The 20423-nt window shown below is 32.9% G+C and overlaps 1 long non-coding RNA gene across 1 annotated transcript in view; it reads right to left on the reverse strand.

Annotated features, from left to right (window-relative positions):
* The window catches only part of LOC144741741 (uncharacterized), a 19590-nt gene extending 327 nt beyond the window's left edge, over nt 1-19263 (reverse strand). Inside the window, exons 1-3 of the long non-coding RNA XR_013590037.1 lie at nt 18978-19263; nt 7641-7735; nt 6033-6091 (exon numbers count right to left, since the gene is read on the reverse strand). This is a non-coding gene — a long non-coding RNA (uncharacterized LOC144741741). The remainder of the gene's footprint in view (nt 1-6032; nt 6092-7640; nt 7736-18977) is intronic.
* Nucleotides 19264-20423: the final 1160 nt, after the last annotated feature.

The following is a 20423-nucleotide window of genomic DNA, read 5'->3' on the forward strand; positions in this document are numbered from 1 at the left end:
ATAGACTCAGCACTGCCCCATAGACTCAGCACTGCACCATAGACTCAACACTGCCCCATAGACTCAACACTGCACCATAGACTCAGCACTGCCCCATAGACTCAGCACTGCACCATAGACTCAACACTGCCCCATAGACTCAACACTGCCCCATAGACTCAGCACTGCCCCATAGACTCAGCACTGCACCATAGACTCAACACTGCCCCATAGACTCAGCACTGCCCCATAGACTCAGCACTGCACCATAGACTCAACACTGCCCCATAGACTCAACACTGCCCCATAGACTCAACACTGCCCCATAGACTCAACACTGCCCATAGGCTCAACACTACCCATAGACTCAACACTGCCCCATAGACTCAACACTGCACCATAGACTCAACACTGAGGCCCATAGACTCAACACTGCCCCATAGACTCAACACTGCCCATAGACTCAACACTGCCCCATAGACTCAACACTGCCCCATAGACTCAACACTGCCCCATAGACTCAACACTGCCCCATAGACTCAACACTGCACCATAGACTCAACACTGCCCCATAGACTCAACACTGCCCCATAGACTCAACACTGCACCATAGACTCAACACTGCCCATAGACTCAACACTGCACCATAGACTCAACACTGCCATAGACTCAACACTGCACCATAGACTCAACACTGTCATAGACTCAACACTGCACCATAGACTCAACACTGCCCCATAGACTCAACACTGCACCATAGACTCAACACTGCCCCATAGACTCAACACTGCCCCATAGACTCAACACTGCCCCATAGACTCAACACTGCACCATAGACTCAACACTGCCCCATAGACTCAACACTGCCCCATAGACTCAACACTGCACCATAGACTCAACACTGCCCCATAGACTCAACACTGCACCATAGACTCAACACTGCCATAGACTCAACACTGCACCATAGACTCAACACTGTCATAGACTCAACACTGCACCATAGACTCAACACTGCCCCATAGACTCAACACTGCACCATAGACTCAACACTGCCCCATAGACTCAACACTGCCCCATAGACTCAACACTGCCCCATAGACTCAACACTGCCCCATAGACTCAACACTGCCCCATAGACTCAACTCTGCACCATAGACTCAACACTGCACCATAGACTCAACACTGCACCATAGACTCAACACTGCCCCATAGACTCAACACTGCACCATAGACTCAACACTGCACCATAGACTCAACACTGCCCATAGACTCAACACTGCCCCATAGACTCAACACTGCCCCATAGACTCAACACTGCCCCATAGACTCAACACTGCCCCATAGACTCAACACTGCCCCATAGACTCAACACTGCCCCATAGACTCAACACTGCACCATAGACTCAACACTGCACCATAGACTCAACACTGCACCATAGACTCAACACTGCCCATAGACTCAACACTGCCCCATAGACTCAACACTGCCCCATAGACTCAACACTGCCCCAGACTCAACACTGCCCCATAGACTCAACACTGCCCCATAGACTCAACACTACCCATAGACTCAACACTGCACCATAGACTCAACACTGCCCCATAGACTCAACACTGCACCATAGACTCAACACTGCCCATAGACTCAACACTGCACCATAGACTCAACACTGCCCCATAGACTCAACACTGCCCCATAGACTCAACACTGCACCATAGACTCAACACTGCCCATCAGACTCAACACTGCACCATAGACTCAACACTGCCCCATAGGACTCAACACTGCCCCATAGACTCAACACTGCACCATAGACTCAACACTGCCCATAGACTCAACACTGCACCATAGACTCAACACTGCCCCATAGACTCAGCACTGCCCATAGACTCAACACTGCACCATAGACTCAACACTGTCATAGACTCAACACTGCACCATAGACTCAACACTGCCCCATAGACTCAACTCTGCACCATAGACTCAACACTGCACCATAGACTCAACACTGCACCATAGACTCAACACTGCCCCATAGACTCAACACTGCACCATAGACTCAACACTGCACCATAGACTCAACACTGCCCATAGACTCAACACTGCCCCATAGACTCAACACTGCCCCATAGACTCAACACTGCCCCATAGACTCAACACTGCCCCATAGACTCAACACTGCCCCATAGACTCAACACTGCCCCATAGACTCAACACTGCACCATAGACTCAACACTGCACCATAGACTCAACACTGCACCATAGACTCAACACTGCCCATAGACTCAACACTGCCCCATAGACTCAACACTGCCCCATAGACTCAACACTGCCCCATAGACTCAACACTGCCCCATAGACTCAACACTGCCCCATAGACTCAACACTACCCATAGACTCAACACTGCACCATAGACTCAACACTGCCCCATAGACTCAACACTACCCATAGACTCAACACTGCCCCATAGACTCAACACTACCCATAGACTCAACACTGCACCATAGACTCAACACTGCCCATAGACTCAACACTGCCCCATAGACTCAACACTGCCCCATAGACTCAACACTGCACCATAGACTCAGCACTGCCCCATAGACTCAACACTGCCCCATAGACTCAACACTGCCCCATAGACTCAGCACTGCACCATAGACTCAACAATGCCCCATAGACTCAACACTGCACCATAGACTCAACACTGCCCCATAGACTCAACACTGCCCATAGACTCAACACTGCACCATAGACTCAACACTGCCCCATAGACTCAACACTGCACCATAGACTCAGCACTGCACCATAGACTCAACACTGCCCCATAGACTCAACACTGCCCCATAGACTCAACACTGCACCATAGACTCAACACTGCACCATAGACTCAACACTGCACCATAGACTCAACACTGCCCCATAGACTCAACACTGCCCCATAGACTCAACACTGCACCATAGACTCAACACTGCCCCATAGACTCAACACTGCACCATAGACTCAGCACTGCACCATAGACTCAACACTGCCCCATAGACTCAACACTGCCCCATAGACTCAACACTGCCCCCATAGAGACTCAACACTGCCCCATAGACTCAGCACTGCCCATAGACTCAACACTGCCCCATAGACTCAACACTGCCCCATAGACTCAACACTGCCACCCATAGACTCAACACTGTCCCATAGACTCAACACTGCCCCATAGACTCAACACTGCCCCATAGACTCAACACTGCCCCATAGACTCAACACTGCCACCCATAGACTCAACACTGTCCCATAGACTCAACACTGCCCCATAGACTCAACACTGCCCCATAGACTCAACACTGCCACCCATAGACTCAACACTGCCCCATAGACTCAACACTGCCCCATAGACTCAACACTGCACCATAGACTCAACACTGCCCCATAGACTCAACACTGCCCCATAGACTCAACACTGCACCATAGACTCAACACTGCCCCATAGACTCAACACTGCACCATAGACTCAACACTGCCCCATAGACTCAACACTGCACCATAGACTCAACACTGCCCCATAGACTCAACACTGCCCCATAGACTCAACACTGCACCATAGACTCAACACTGCACCATAGACTCAACACTGCCCCATAGACTCAACACTGCCCCATAGACTCAGCACTGCACCATAGACTCAACACTGCCCCATAGACTCAGCACTGCCCCATAGACTCAACACTGCCCCATAGACTCAGCACTGCCCCATAGACTCAGCACTGCACCATAGACTCAACACTGCCCCATAGACTCAACACTGCCCCATAGACTCAACACTGCCCCATAGACTCAACACTGCACCATAGACTCAACACTGCCACCCACAGACTCAACACTGCCCCATAGACTCAACACTGCCCCATAGACTCAACACTGCCCCATAGACTCAGCACTGCCCCATAGACTCAACACTGCCCCATAGACTCAACACTGCCCCACAGACTCAACACTGCCCCATAGACTCAACACTGCCCCATAGACTCAGCACTGCCCCATAGACTCAACACTGCCCCATAGACTCAGCACTGCCCCATAGACTCAGCACTGCCCCATAGACTCAACACTGCCCCATAGACTCAACACTGCACCATAGACTCAACACTGCCCCATAGACTCAGCACTGCCCCATAGACTCAGCACTGCCCCATAGACTCAACACTGCCCCATAGACTCAACACTGCCCATAGACTCAACACTGCACCATAGACTCAACACTGCCCCATAGACTCAACACTGCCCCATAGACTCAACACTGTCCCATAGACTCAACACTGCCCCATAGACTCAACACTGCCCCATAGACTCAGCACTGCCCCATAGACTCAACACTGCCCCATAGACTCAACACTGCCCCATAGACTCAACACTGCCCCATAGACTCAACACTGCCCCATAGACTCAACACTGTCCCATAGACTCAACACTGCCCCATAGACTCAACACTGCCCCATAGACTCAGCACTGCCCCATAGACTCAACACTGCCCCATAGACTCAACACTGCCCCATAGACTCAACACTGCCCCATAGACTCAACACTGCCCCATAGACTCAACACTGTCCCATAGACTCAACACTGCCCCATAGACTCAACACTGCCCCATAGACTCAGCACTGCCCCATAGACTCAGCACTGCCCCATAGACTCAACACTGCCCCATAGACTCAACACTGCCCATAGACTCAACACTGCCCCATAGACTCAACACTGCCCATAGACTCAACACTGCCCATAGACTCAGCACTGCCCCATAGACTCAACACTGCCCATAGACTCAACACTGCCCCATAGACTCAACACTGCCCATAGACTCAACACTGCACCATAGACTCAACACTGCCCCATAGACTCAACACTGCCCCATAGACTCAACACTGCACCATAGACTCAACACTGCCCCATAGACTCAACACTGCCCCATAGACTCAACACTGCACCATAGACTCAACACTGCCCCATAGACTCAACACTGCACCATAGACTCAACACTGCCCATAGACTCAACACTGCCCATAGACTCAGCACTGCCCCATAGACTCAACACTGCCCCATAGACTCAACACTGCACCATAGACTCAGCACTGCCCCATAGACTCAACACTGCCCCATAGACTCAACACTGCCCATAGACTCAACACTGCACCATAGACTCAACACTGCACCATAGACTCAACACTGTCATAGACTCAACACTGCACCATAGACTCAACACTGTCATAGACTCAACACTGCACCATAGACTCAACACTGCCCCATAGACTCAGCACTGTCATAGACTCAACACTGCACCATAGACTCAACACTGTCATAGACTCAACACTGCCCCATAGACTCAGCACTGCCCCATAGACTCAACACTGCCCCATAGACTCAACACTGCCCCATAGACTCAACACTGCCCATAGACTCAACACTGCCCCATAGACTCAACACTGCCCCATAGACTCAACACTGCCCCATAGACTCAACACTGCCCCATAGACTCAACACTGCCCATAGACTCAACACTGCCCCATAGACTCAACACTGCCCCATAGACTCAACACTGCCCCATAGACTCAACACTGCCCCATAGACTCAGCACTGCCCATAGACTCAACACTGCCCCATAGACTCAGCACTGCACCATAGACTCAACACTGCCCCATAGACTCAACACTGCCCCATAGACTCAACACTGCCCCATAGACTCAACACTGCACCATAGACTCAACACTGCCCATAGACTCAACACTGCCCCATAGACTCAGCACTGCACCATAGACTCAACACTGCCCCATAGACTCAACACTGCCCCATAGACTCAACACTGCCCCATAGACTCAACACTGCCCCATAGACTCAACACTGCCCCATAGACTCAACACTGCCCCATAGACTCAACACTGCCCCATAGACTCAACACTGCCCCATAGACTCAACACTGCACCATAGACTCAACACTGCCCCATAGACTCAACACTGTCCCATAGACTCAACACTGCACCATCGACTCATCGGATGGGTGAAATTACCTGTAGAAAAGGACCCTTCATGGTGTCATCATCGTCATCATCATCATCAGCAGCGCCATCTGCAACAAACATTTAATGAGCGGAGATTGTGTCTCTCTCCCCGTGTCTCTCTCCCCCCGTGTCTCTCTCCCTCTCCCCGTGTCTCTCTCTCCCCGTGTCTCTCTCTCCCCGTGTCTCTCTCTCCCCGTGTCTCTCTCCCCCCGTGTCTCTCTCCCTCTCCCCGTGTCTCTCTCTCCCCGTGTCTCTCTCTCCCCGTGTCTCTCTCTCCCCGTGTCTCTCTCTCCCCGTGTCTCTCTCTCCGTGTCTCTCTCTCCCCGTGTGTCTCCCCCCGTGTGTCTCCCCCCGTGTCTCTCTCTCCCCGTGTCTCTCTCTCCCCGTGTCTCTCTCTCCCCGTGTCTCTCTCCCCGTGTCTCTCTCTCCCCGTGTCTCTCTCCCCGTGTCTCTCTCTCCCCGTGTCTCTCTCTCCCCGTGTCTCTCTCTCCCCGTGTCTCTCTCTCCCCGTGTCTCTCTCCCCCCGTGTCTCTCTCCCCCCGTGTCTCTCTCCCCCCGTGTCTCTCTCTCCCCGTGTCTCTCTCTCCCCGTGTCTCTCTCTCCCCGTGTCTCTCTCTCCCCGTGTCTCTCTCCCCGTGTCTCTCTCTCCCCGTGTCTCTCTCTCCCCGTGTCTCTCTCCCCCCGTGTCTCTCTCTCCCCGTGTCTCTCTCTCCCCGTGTCTCTCTCTCCCCGTGTCTCTCTCTCCCCGTGTCTCTCTCTCCCCGTGTCTCTCTCTCCCCGTGTCTCTCTCCCCGTGTGTCTCCCCCCCGTGTGTCTCCCCCCGTGTCTCTCTCTCCCCGTGTCTCTCTCTCCCCGTGTCTCTCTCTCCCCGTGTCTCTCTCTCTCTCCCCGTGTCTCTCTCTCCCCGTGTCTCTCTCTCCCCGTGTCTCTCTCTCCCCGTGTCTCTCTCTCCCCGTGTCTCTCTCTCCTCGTGTCTCTCTCTCCTCGTGTCTCTCTCTCTCTCTCTCCCCGTGTCTCACCCCGTCTCTCTCCCCGTGTCTCACCCCGTGTCTCTCTCCCCCCGTGTCTCACTCCCCGTGTCTCACCCCGTCTCTCTCTCTCCCCGTGTCTCCCCCCGTGTCTCTCTCTCCCCGTGTCTCTCTCCCCGTGTCTCTCTCTCCCCGTGTCTCTCTCTCTCTCTCCCCGTGTCTCTCTCTCCCCGTGTCTTTCTCTCCCCGTGTCTTTCTCTCCTCGTGTCTCTCTCTCTCTCTCCCCGTGTCTCTCTCTCCCCGTGTCTCTCTCTCCCCGTGTCTCTCTCTCCCCGTGTCTCTCTCACCCCGTGTCTCTCTCACCCCGTGTCTCTCTCTCCCCGTGTCTCTCTCTCCCCGTGTCTCTCTCTCCCCGTGTCTCTCCCCGTGTCTCACCCCGTGTCTCTCTCTCCCCGTGTCTTTCTCTCCTCGTGTCTCTCTCTCTCTCTCCCCGTGTCTCTCTCTCCCCGTGTCTCTCTCTCCCCGTGTCTCTCTCCCCGTGTCTCTCTCTCCCCGTGTCTCTCTCCCCGTGTCTCTCTCTCCCCGTGTCTCACCCCGTGTCTCTCTCTCCCCGTGTCTCTCCCCGTGTCTCTCTCCCCCCGTGTCTCACCGCTTGTCTCTCTGAGTATCTCTGAGATGGCGAATGGTGACTGGTCGATGATCTCCTGGAAGACGGAGCGCACAACCACCTTGAGCAGCGTCACCCTGGAACAACAACAACAACCACCACAACATCAACAACAATCACCACAACAACATCAACATCAACAACAACATCAACATCAACCACCACCACAACCACCTTGAGCAGCGTCACCCTGGAACAACAACAACCAGCACAACATCAACAACAATCACCACAACAACATCAACAACAACATCAACATCAACCACCACCACAACCACCTTGAGCAGCGTCACCCTGGAACAACAACAACAACAACCACCACAACATCAACAACAATCACCACAACAACATCAACAACAACATCAACATCAACCACCACCACAACCACCTTGAGCAGCGTCACCCTGGAACAACAACAACAACAACCACCACAACATCAACAACAATCACCACAACAACATCAACATCAACAACAACAACAACAACAACCACCACCACAACCACCTTGAGCAGCGTCACCCTGGAGCAACAACAACAACAACCACCACAACATCAACAACAATCACCACAACAACATCAACAACAACATCAACAATAACAACAACAACAACATCAACAACAACATCAACAACTTCTTGGTTATTTCGGTAAAAGTCATCACGTTGAAGGGAAGTAATAAAATAATAAAAATAAAACATACTAACATAATATATAATCATTTTATTCTATGTTTTATTTAATAAAATAATGAAAATAAAACATAATAAAACAATTCTCACGACGTTTCGGCCACAACGCAAGCATAATAAAATAATGTAATAATAAAATATTAAAAATAAAACATAATAAAATAATGTAATAATAAAATATTAAAAATAGAACATAATAAAATAATGTAATAATAAAATATTAAAAATAGAACACAATAAAATAATGTAATAATAAAATATTAAAAATAAAACACAATAAAATAATGTAATAATAAAATATTAAAAATAGAACATAATAAAATAATGTAATAATAAAATATTAAAAATAAAACATAATAAAATAATGTAATAATAAAATATTAAAAATAAAACACAATAAAATAATGTAATAATAAAATATTAAAAATAAAACACAATAAAATAATGTAATAATAAAATATTAAAAATAGAACATAATAAAATAATGTAATAATAAAATATTAAAAATAAAACACAATAAAATAATGTAATAATAAAATATTAAAAATAAAACACAATAAAATAATGTAATAATAAAATATTAAAAATAGAACACAATAAAATAATGTAATAATAAAATATTAAAAATAAAACACAATAAAATAATGTAATAATAAAATATTAAAAATAAAACACAATAAAATAATGTAATAATAAAATATTAAAAATAAAACACAATAAAATAATGTAATAATAAAATATTAAAAATAGAACATAATAAAATAATGTAATAATAAAATATTAAAAATAGAACACAATAAAATAATGTAATAATAAAATATTAAAAATAAAACACAATAAAATAATGTAATAATAAAATATTAAAAATAAAACACAATAAAATAATGTAATAATAAAATATTAAAAATAGAACACAATAAAATAATGTAATAATAAAATATTAAAAATAAAACACAATAAAATAATGTAATAATAAAATATTAAAAATAAAACACAATAAAATAATGTAATAATAAAATATTAAAAATAAAACACAATAAAATAATGTAATAATAAAATATTAAAAATAAAACACAATAAAATAATGTAATAATAAAATATTAAAAATAGAACATAATAAAATAATGTAATAATAAAATATTAAAAATAAAACACAATAAAATAATGTAATAATAAAATATTAAAAATAAAACATAATAAAATTATAATGTAATAATAAAATATTAAAAATAAAACACAATAAAATAATGTAATAATAAAATATTAAAAATAGAACATAATAAAATAATGTAATAATAAAATATTAAAAATAGAACATAATAAAATTATAATGTAATAATAAAATATTAAAAATAAAACACAATAAAATAATGTAATAATAAAATATTAAAAATAAAACATAATAAAATAATGTAATAATAAAATATTAAAAATAGAACACAATAAAATAATGTAATAATAAAATATTAAAAATAAAACACAATAAAATTATAATGTAATAATAAAATATTAAAAATAGAACACAATAAAATAATGTAATAATAAAATATTAAAAATAAAACACAATAAAATAATGTAATAATAAAATATTAAAAATAAAACATAATAAAATTATAATGTAATAATAAAATATTAAAAATAGAACACAATAAAATAATGTAATAATAAAATATTAAAAATAAAACACAATAAAATAATGTAATAATAAAATATTAAAAATAGAACATAATAAAATAATGTAATAATAAAATATTAAAAATAGAACACAATAAAATAATGTAATAATAAAATATTAAAAATAAAACACAATAAAATAATGTAATAATAAAATATTAAAAATAGAACATAATAAAATAATGTAATAATAAAATATTAAAAATAGAACATAATAAAATAATGTAATAATAAAATATTAAAAATAGAACATAATAAAATAATGTAATAATAAAATATTAAAAATAGAACATAATAAAATAATGTAATAATAAAATATTAAAAATAGAACACAATAAAATAATGTAATAATAAAATATTAAAAATAGAACACAATAAAATAATGTAATAATAAAATATTAAAAATAGAACACAATAAAATAATGTAATAATAAAATATTAAAAATAGAACACAATAAAATAATGTAATAATAAAATATTAAAAATAGAACATAATAAAATAATGTAATAATAAAATATTAAAAATAGAACACAATAAAATAATGTAATAATAAAATATTAAAAATAGAACACAATAAAATAATGTAATAATAAAATATTAAAAATAAAACACAATAAAATAATGTAATAATAAAATATTAAAAATAGAACATAATAAAATAATGTAATAATAAAATATTAAAAATAGAACACAATAAAATAATGTAATAATAAAATATTAAAAATAGAACACAATAAAATAATGTAATAATAAAATATTAAAAATAGAACACAATAAAATAATGTAATAATAAAATATTAAAAATAGAACACAATAAAATAATGTAATAATAAAATATTAAAAATAGAACACAATAAAATAATGTAATAATAAAATATTAAAAATAGAACATAATAAAATAATGTAATAATAAAATATTAAAAATAGAACACAATAAAATAATGTAATAATAAAATATTAAAAATAGAACACAATAAAATAATGTAATAATAAAATATTAAAAATAGAACACAATAAAATAATGTAATAATAAAATATTAAAAATAGAACATAATAAAATAATGTAATAATAAAATATTAAAAATAGAACACAATAAAATAATGTAATAATAAAATATTAAAAATAGAACACAATAAAATAATGTAATAATAAAATATTAAAAATAGAACATAATAAAATAATGTAATAATAAAATATTAAAAATAGAACACAATAAAATAATGTAATAATAAAATATTAAAAATAGAACACAATAAAATAATGTAATAATAAAATATTAAAAATAGAACACAATAAAATAATGTAATAATAAAATATTAAAAATAGAACATAATAAAATAATGTAATAATAAAATATTAAAAATAGAACACAATAAAATAATGTAATAATAAAATATTAAAAATAAAACACAATAAAATAATGTAATAATAAAATATTAAAAATAGAACATAATAAAATTATAATGTAATAATAAAATATTAAAAATAAAACACAATAAAATAATGTAATAATAAAATATTAAAAATAAAACACAATAAAATAATGTAATAATAAAATATTAAAAATAGAACACAATAAAATAATGTAATAATAAAATATTAAAAATAGAACATAATAAAATAATGTAATAATAAAATATTAAAAATAAAACACAATAAAATAATGTAATAATAAAATATTAAAAATAGAACATAATAAAATAATGTAATAATAAAATATTAAAAATAGAACACAATAAAATAATGTAATAATAAAATATTAAAAATAAAACACAATAAAATAATGTAATAATAAAATATTAAAAATAGAACATAATAAAATAATGTAATAATAAAATATTAAAAATAAAACACAATAAAATAATGTAATAATAAAATATTAAAAATAAAACACAATAAAATAATGTAATAATAAAATATTAAAAATAGAACACAATAAAATAATGTAATAATAAAATATTAAAAATAGAACATAATAAAATAATGTAATAATAAAATATTAAAAATAAAACACAATAAAATAATGTAATAATAAAATATTAAAAATAGAACATAATAAAATAATGTAATAATAAAATATTAAAAATAGAACATAATAAAATAATGTAATAATAAAATATTAAAAATAAAACACAATAAAATAATGTAATAATAAAATATTAAAAATAAAACACAATAAAATAATGTAATAATAAAATATTAAAAATAGAACATAATAAAATAATGTAATAATAAAATATTAAAAATAGAACATAATAAAATTATAATGTAATAATAAAATATTAAAAATAAAACACAATAAAATAATGTAATAATAAAATATTAAAAATAAAACACAATAAAATAATGTAATAATAAAATATTAAAAATAGAACATAATAAAATTATAATGTAATAATAAAATATTAAAAATAAAACACAATAAAATAATGTAATAATAAAATATTAAAAATAGAACATAATAAAATAATAATGTAATAATAAAATATTAAAAATAAAACATAATAAAATAATGTAATAATAAAATATTAAAAATAAAACATAATAAAATAATGTAATAATAAAATATTAAAAATAGAACATAATAAAATTATAATGTAATAATAAAATATTAAAAATAAAACATAATAAAATAATGTAATAATAAAATATTAAAAATAGAACATAATAAAATAATAATGTAATAATAAAATATTAAAAATAAAACATAATAAAATAATGTAATAATAAAATATTAAAAATAAAACATAATAAAATAATGTAATAATAAAATATTAAAAATAGAACATAATAAAATTATAATGTAATAATAAAATATTAAAAATAAAACATAATAAAATAATAATGTAATAATAAAATATTAAAAATAGAACATAATAAAATAATGTAATAATAAAATATTAAAAATAAAACATAATAAAATAATAATGTAATAAAATAATAAAATATTAAAAATAAAACATAATAAAATTATAATGTAATAATAAAATATTAAAAATAGAACACAATAAAATAATAATGTAATAAAATAATAAAATATTTAAAATACAACACAATAAAATAATAAAGTAATAAAATAATAAAATATTAAAAATAAAACATAATAAAATAATAATGTAATAAAATAATAAAATATTTAAAATACAACACAATAAAATAATAAAGTAATAAAATAATAAAATATTTAAAATACAACACAATAAAATACAATTCTCACGACGTTTCAGACTCGGTCTTATCGACAGACGCTGTTCTCCACCTGAGGACGGCTGCTTGCGTTGTGGCCGAAACGTCGTGAGAATTATTTTATTATTTTTTATTTTTATTATTTTGTTTTGTTCTATTTTCATTATGTTAGTATGTTTTATTTTTATTATGTTAGTATGTTTTATTTTAATTATGTTAGTATGTTTTATTTTTATTATGTTAGTATGTTTTATTTTAATTATGTTAGTATGTTTTATTTTTATTATGTTAGTATGTTTTATTTTTATTATGTTAGTATGTTTTATTTTTATTATGTTAGTATGTTTTATTTTTATTATGTTAGTATGTTTTATTTTTATTATGTTAGTATGTTTTATTTTTATTATGTTAGTATGTTTTATTTTTATTATTTTAGTATGTTTTATTTTTATTATGTTAGTATGTTTTATTTTTATTATGTTAGTATGTTTTATTTTAATTATGTTAGTATGTTTTATTTTTATTATGTTAGTATGTTTTATTTTTATTATGTTAGTATGTTTTATTTTTATTATGTTAGTATGTTTTATTTTTATTATGTTAGTATGTTTTATTTTTATTATGTTAGTATGTTTTATTTTTATTATGTTAGTATGTTTTATTTTTATTATGTTAGTATGTTTTATTTTTATTATGTTAGTATGTTTTATTTTTATTATGTTAGTATGTTTTATTTTTATTATGTTAGTATGTTTTATTTTTATTATGTTAGTATGTTTTATTTTTATTATGTTAGTATGTTTTATTTTTATTATGTTAGTATGTTTTATTTTTATTATGTTAGTATGTTTTATTTTTATTATGTTAGTATGTTTTATTTTTATTATGTTAGTATGTTTTATTTTTATTATGTTAGTATGTTTTATTTTTATTATGTTAGTATGTTTTATTTTTATTATGTTAGTATGTTTTATTTTTATTATGTTAGTATGTTTTATTTTTATTATGTTAGTATGTTTTATTTTTATTATGTTAGTATGTTTTATTTTTATTATGTTAGTATGTTTTATTTTTATTATGTTAGTATGTTTTATTTTTATTATGTTAGTATGTTTTATTTTTATTATGTTAGTATGTTTTATTTTTATTATGTTAGTATGTTTTATTTTTATTATGTTAGTATGTTTTATTTTTATTTAGTTACGTTTTTATTTTTATTATGTTAGTACTGTTTTATTTTATTATGTTAGTATGTTTATTTTTATTATGTTAGTATGTTTTATTTTTTATTATGTTAGTATGTTTTATTTTTATTATGTTAGTATGTTTTATTTTTATTATGTTAGTATGTTTTATTTTTATTATGTTAGTATGTTTTATTTTTATTATGTTAGTATGTTTTATTTTTATTATGTTAGTATGTTTTATTTTTATTATGTTAGTATGTTTTATTTTTATTATGTTAGTATGTTTTATTTTTATTATGTTAGTATGTTTTATTTTTATTATGTTAGTATGTTTTATTTTTATTATGTTAGTATGTTTTATTTTTATTATGTTAGTATGTTTTATTTTTATTATGTTAGTATGTTTTATTTTTATTATGTTAGTATGTTTTATTTTTATTATGTTAGTATGTTTTATTTTTATTATGTTAGTATGTTTTATTTTTATTATGTTAGTATGTTTTATTTTTATTATGTTAGTATGTTTTATTTTTTATTATGTTAGTATGTTTTATTTTTATTATGTTAGTATGTTTTATTTTATTATGTTAGTATGTTTTATTTTTATTATGTTAGTATGTTTTATTTTTATTATGTTAGTATGTTTTATTTTTATTATGTTAGTATGTTTTATTTTTATTATGTTAGTATGTTTTATTTTTATTATGTTAGTATGTTTTATTTTTATTATTTAGTACGTTTTATTTTTATTATGTTAGTATGTTTTATTTTTATTATTTTAGTATGTTTTATTTTTATTATGTTAGTATGTTTTATTTTTATTATGTTAGTATGTTTTATTTTTATTATGTTAGTATGTTTTATTTTTATTATGTTAGTATGTTTATTTTTATTATTTTAGTATGTTTTATTTTTATTATGTTAGTATGTTTTATTTTTATTATGTTAGTATGTTTTATTTTTATTATGTTAGTATGTTTTATTTTTATTATGTTAGTATGTTTTATTTTTATTATGTTAGTATGTTTTATTTTTATTATGTTAGTATGTTTTATTTTTATTATGTTAGTATGTTTTATTTTTATTATGTTAGTATGTTTATTTTATTTTTATTATGTTTTATTTTATTATGTTAGTATGTTTTATTTTTATTATGTTAGTATGTTTTATTTTTATTATGTTAGTATGTTTTATTTTTATTATGTTAGTATGTTTTATTTTTATTATGTTAGTATGTTTTATTTTTATTATGTTAGTATGTTTTATTTTTATTATGTTAGTATGTTTTATTTTTATATGTTAGTATGTTTTATTTTTATTATGTTAGTATGTTTTATTTTTATTATGTTAGTATGTTTTATTTTTATTATGTTAGTATGTTTTATTTTTATTATGTTAGTATGTTTTATTTTATTATGTTAGTATGTTTTATTTTTATTATGTTAGTATGTTTTATTTTTATTATGTGTATGTTTTATTTTTATTATGTTAGTATGTTTTATTTTTATTATGTTAGTATGTTTTATTTTTATTATGTTAGTATGTTTTATTTTTATTATGTTAGTATGTTTTATTTTTATTATGTTTAGTATGTTTTATTTTTATTATGTTAGTATGTTTTATTTTTATTATGTTAGTATGTTTTATTTTTATTATGTTAGTATGTTTTATTTTTATTATGTTAGTATGTTTTATTTTTATTATGTTAGTATGTTTTATTTTTATTATGTTAGTATGTTTTATTTTTATTATGTTAGTATGTTTTATTTTTATTATGTTAGTATGTTTTATTTTTATTATGTTAGTAGTTTTTTTTTATGTTAGTATGTTTTATTTTTATTATGTTAGTATGTTTTATTTTTATTATGTTAGTATGTTTTATTTTTATTATGTTAGTATGTTTTATTTTTATTATGTTAGTATGTTTTATTTTTATTATGTTAGTATGTTTTATTTTTTTATGTAGTATGTTTATTTATTATGTTAGTATGTTTTATTTTTATTATGTTAGTATGTTTTATTTTTATTATGTTAGTATGTTTTATTTTTATTATGTTAGTATGTTTTATTTTTATTATGTTAGTATGTTTTATTTTTATTATGTTAGTATGTTTTATTTTTATTATGTTAGTATGTTTTATTTTTATTATGTTAGTATGTTTTATTTTTATTATGTTAGTATGTTTTATTTTTATTATGTTAGTATGTTTTATTTTTATTATGTTAGTATGTTTATTTTATTATGTTAGTATGTTTTATTTTTATTATGTTAGTATGTTTTATTTTTATTATGTTAGTATGTTTTATTTTTATTATGTTAGTATGTTTTATTTTTATTATGTTAGTATGTTTTATTTTTATTATGTTAGTATGTTTTATTTTTATTATGTTAGTATGTTTTATTTTTATTATGTTAGTATGTTTTATTTTTATTATGTTAGTATGTTTTATTTTTATTATGTTAGTATGTTTTATTTTTATTATTTTAGTATGTTTTATTTTTATTATGTTAGTATGTTTTATTTTTATTATGTTAGTATGTTTTATTTTTATTATGTTAGTATGTTTATTTTTATTATGTTAGTATGTTTATTTTTATTATGTTAGTATGTTTTATTTTTATTATGTTAGTATGTTTTATTTTTATTATGTTAGTATGTTTTATTTTTATTATTTTAGTTTGTTTTATTTTTATTATTTTAGTTTGTTTTATTTTTATTATGTTAGTATGTTTTATTTTTATTATGTTAGTATGTTTTATTTTTATTATGTTAGTATGTTTTATTTTTATTATGTTAGTATGTTTTATTTTATTATGTTAGTTTGTTTTATTTTATTATGTTAGTATGTTTTATTTTTATTATTTTAGTTTGTTTTATTTTTATTATGTTATTATGTTTTATTTTTATTATGTTAGTATGTTTTATTTTTATTATGTTAGTATGTTTTATTTTTATTATGTTAGTATGTTTTATTTTTATTATGTTAGTATGTTTTATTTTTTATTATTTTAGTATGTTTTATTTTTATTATGTTAGTATGTTTTATTTTTATTATGTTAGTATGTTTTATTTTTATTATGTTAGTATGTTTTATTTTTATTATGTTAGTATGTTTTATTTTTATTATGTTAGTATGTTTTATTTTTATTATGTTAGTATGTTTTATTTTTATTATGTTAGTATGTTTTATTTTTATTATGTTAGTATGTTTTATTTTTTATTATGTTAGTATGTTTTATTTTTATTATGTTAGTATGTTTTATTTTTATTATGTTAGTATGTTTTATTTTTATTATGTTAGTATGTTTTTATTATTTAGTATTTTTTTAGTTGTTTTATTTTTATTATGTTAGTATGTTTTATTTTTATTATGTTAGTATGTTTTATTTTTATTATGTTAGTATGTTTTATTTTTATTATGTTAGTATGTTTTATTTTTATTATGTTAGTATGTTTTATTTTTATTATGTTAGTATGTTTTATTTTTATTATGTTAGTATGTTTTATTTTTATTATGTTAGTATGTTATTTTTATTATTTTAGTATGTTTTATTTTATTATGTTAGTATGTTTTATTTTTATTATGTTAGTATGTTTTATTTTTATTATGTTAGTATGTTTTATTTTATTATGTTAGTATGTTTTATTTTTATTATGTTAGTATGTTTTATTTTTTTTTAGTATGTTTTATTTTTATTATGTTAGTATGTTTTATTTTTATTATTTTAGTATGTTTTATTTTTATTATTTTAGTATGTTTTATTTTTATTATGTTAGTATGTTTTATTTTTATTATTTTAGTATGATTTATTTTCATTATTTTAGTATGTTTTATTTTCATTATTTTATCAAATAAAACATAGAATAAAATGATTATATATTATTTTAGTATGTTTCATTTTCATTATTTTATCAAATAAAACATAGAATAAAATGATTATATATTATTTTAGTATGTTTCATTTTCATTATTTTATTAAATAAAACATAGAATACAATGATTATATATTATTTTAGTATGTTTCATTTTTATTACTTTATTACTTCCCTTCTACGCGATGACTTTTACCGAAAGAACCAAGAAGATGAATCCCTGCTGCAGTCACGAAAGCAGCTTTACATCGAAAAACAACAACAACAACCACCACATCAACAACACCAATGAGTCATCACCGTGTCTCTCTCCCCGTGTCTCTCTACCCCCCCCCGTGTCTCCCACCCCATGTCTCTCCCCGTGTCTCTGTGTCTCTCTCCCCGTGTCTCTCTCTCACCGTGTCTCTCTCCCCCCGTGTCTCTCCCCCCGTGTCTGTGTCTTTCTCACCGTGTGCCTCTCTCTCCCCGTGTCTCTCCCCCCCCCCCCCCCCGTGTCTCTCCCCACCCCCCCGTGTCTCTCCCCGTGTCTCTCCCCATGTCTCATCTGTCCCCCCCCCCCCCCCCCCCGTGTCTCTCTCCCCGTGTCTCTCTGTGTCTCTCTCCCCCCGTGTCTCTCTCCCCCCGTGTCTCTCTCTCCCCGTGTCTCTCTCTCCCCGTGTCTCTCCCCCCGTGTCTCTCTCCCCGTGTCTCTCTCCCCGTGTCTCACTCTGTGGTAGACGCAGCGGCGAGGATGAACGGCCTCAGCAAGGCCTGGCACTGCTCCAGTGACAACTCTCTCCCCGTGTGTCTCTCCCCGTGTCTCTCCCCGTGTCTCTCTCTCTCTCTCCCCGTGTCTCTCTCTCCCCGTGTCTCCCCCTGTGTCTCACTCTGTGGTAGACGCAGCGGCGAGGATGAACGGCCTCAGCAAGGCCTGGCACTGCTCCAGTGACAACTCGGCGGCCCCCACTCTGGCCAGCTCCTCCAAGCACACCTCTCTCCCCCCCGTGTCTCCCCCCAGTGTCTGTGTCTCTCCCTCTCTCCCCCCCGTGTCTCTCTCCCCGTGTCTGTGTCTCTCCCTCTCTCCCCCCGTGTCTCTCCTCCCCGTGTCTCTGTGTCTCTGTGTGTCTCTCTCTCTGTCTCTCTCCCCGTGTCTCTCCCCGTGTCTCTCCCCGTGTCTCTCCCCGTGTCTCTCCCCGTGTCTCACTCTGTGGTAGACGCAGCGGCGAGGATGAACGGCCTCAGCAAGGCCTGGCACTGCTCCGTTGTTAACTCGGCGGCCCCCACTCTGGCCAGCTCCTCCAAGCACACCTCTCTCCCCCCCGTGTCTCCCCCCAGTGTCTGTGTCTCTCCCTCTCTCCCCCCGTGTCTCTCTCCCCGTGTCTGTGTCTCTCCCTCTCTCCCCCCGTGTCTCTCCTCCCCGTGTCTCTGTGTCTCTGTGTGTCTCTCTCTCTGTCTCTCTCCCCGTGTCTCTCCCCGTGTCTCACTCTGTGGTAGACGCAGCGGCGAGGATGAACGGCCTCAGCAAGGCCTGGCACTGCTCCGGTGACAACTCTCTCCCCGTGTCTCTCCCCGTGTCTCTCTCTCCCCGTGTCTCTCCCCGTGTCTCTCTCTCCCCGTGTCTCTCTCCCCGTGTCCCCGTGTCTCTCTCACTCTGTGGTAGACGCAGCGGCGAGGATGAACGGCCTCAGCAAGGCCTGGCACTGCTCCGTTGTTAACTCGGCGGCCCCCACTCTGGCCAGCTCCTCCAGGAACACTTCGGACACGTGTCTCCCCCCCCCCCGTGTCTCTCTCTCTGCCTCTCTCTCTCTCTCCCCGTGTCTCTCTCTCCCCGTGTCTCTCTCTCCCCGTGTCTCTCTCTCTGTCTCTCTCCCCGTGTCTCTCCCCGTGTCTCTCTCTCCCCGTGTCTCACTCTGTGGTAGACGCAGCGGCGAGGATGAACGGCCTCAGCAAGGCCTGGCACTGCTCCAGTGACAACTCGGCGGCCCCCACTCTGGCCAGCTCCTCCAAGCACACCTCTCTCCCCCCCGTGTCTCCCCCCAGTGTCTGTGTCTCTCCCTCTCTCCCCCCGTGTCTCTCTCCCCGTGTCTGTGTCTCTCCCTCTCTCCCCCCGTGTCTCTCCTCCCCGTGTCTCTGTGTCTCTGTGTGTCTCTCTCTCTGTCTCTCTCCCCGTGTC

The sequence above is a fragment of the Lampetra planeri genome, unplaced genomic scaffold (genome assembly GCF_965212315.1).
Source record: "Lampetra planeri unplaced genomic scaffold, kcLamPlan1.2.h2 scaffold_689, whole genome shotgun sequence".
In the NCBI taxonomy this organism is placed as follows: Eukaryota; Metazoa; Chordata; class Hyperoartia; order Petromyzontiformes; family Petromyzontidae; genus Lampetra; species Lampetra planeri.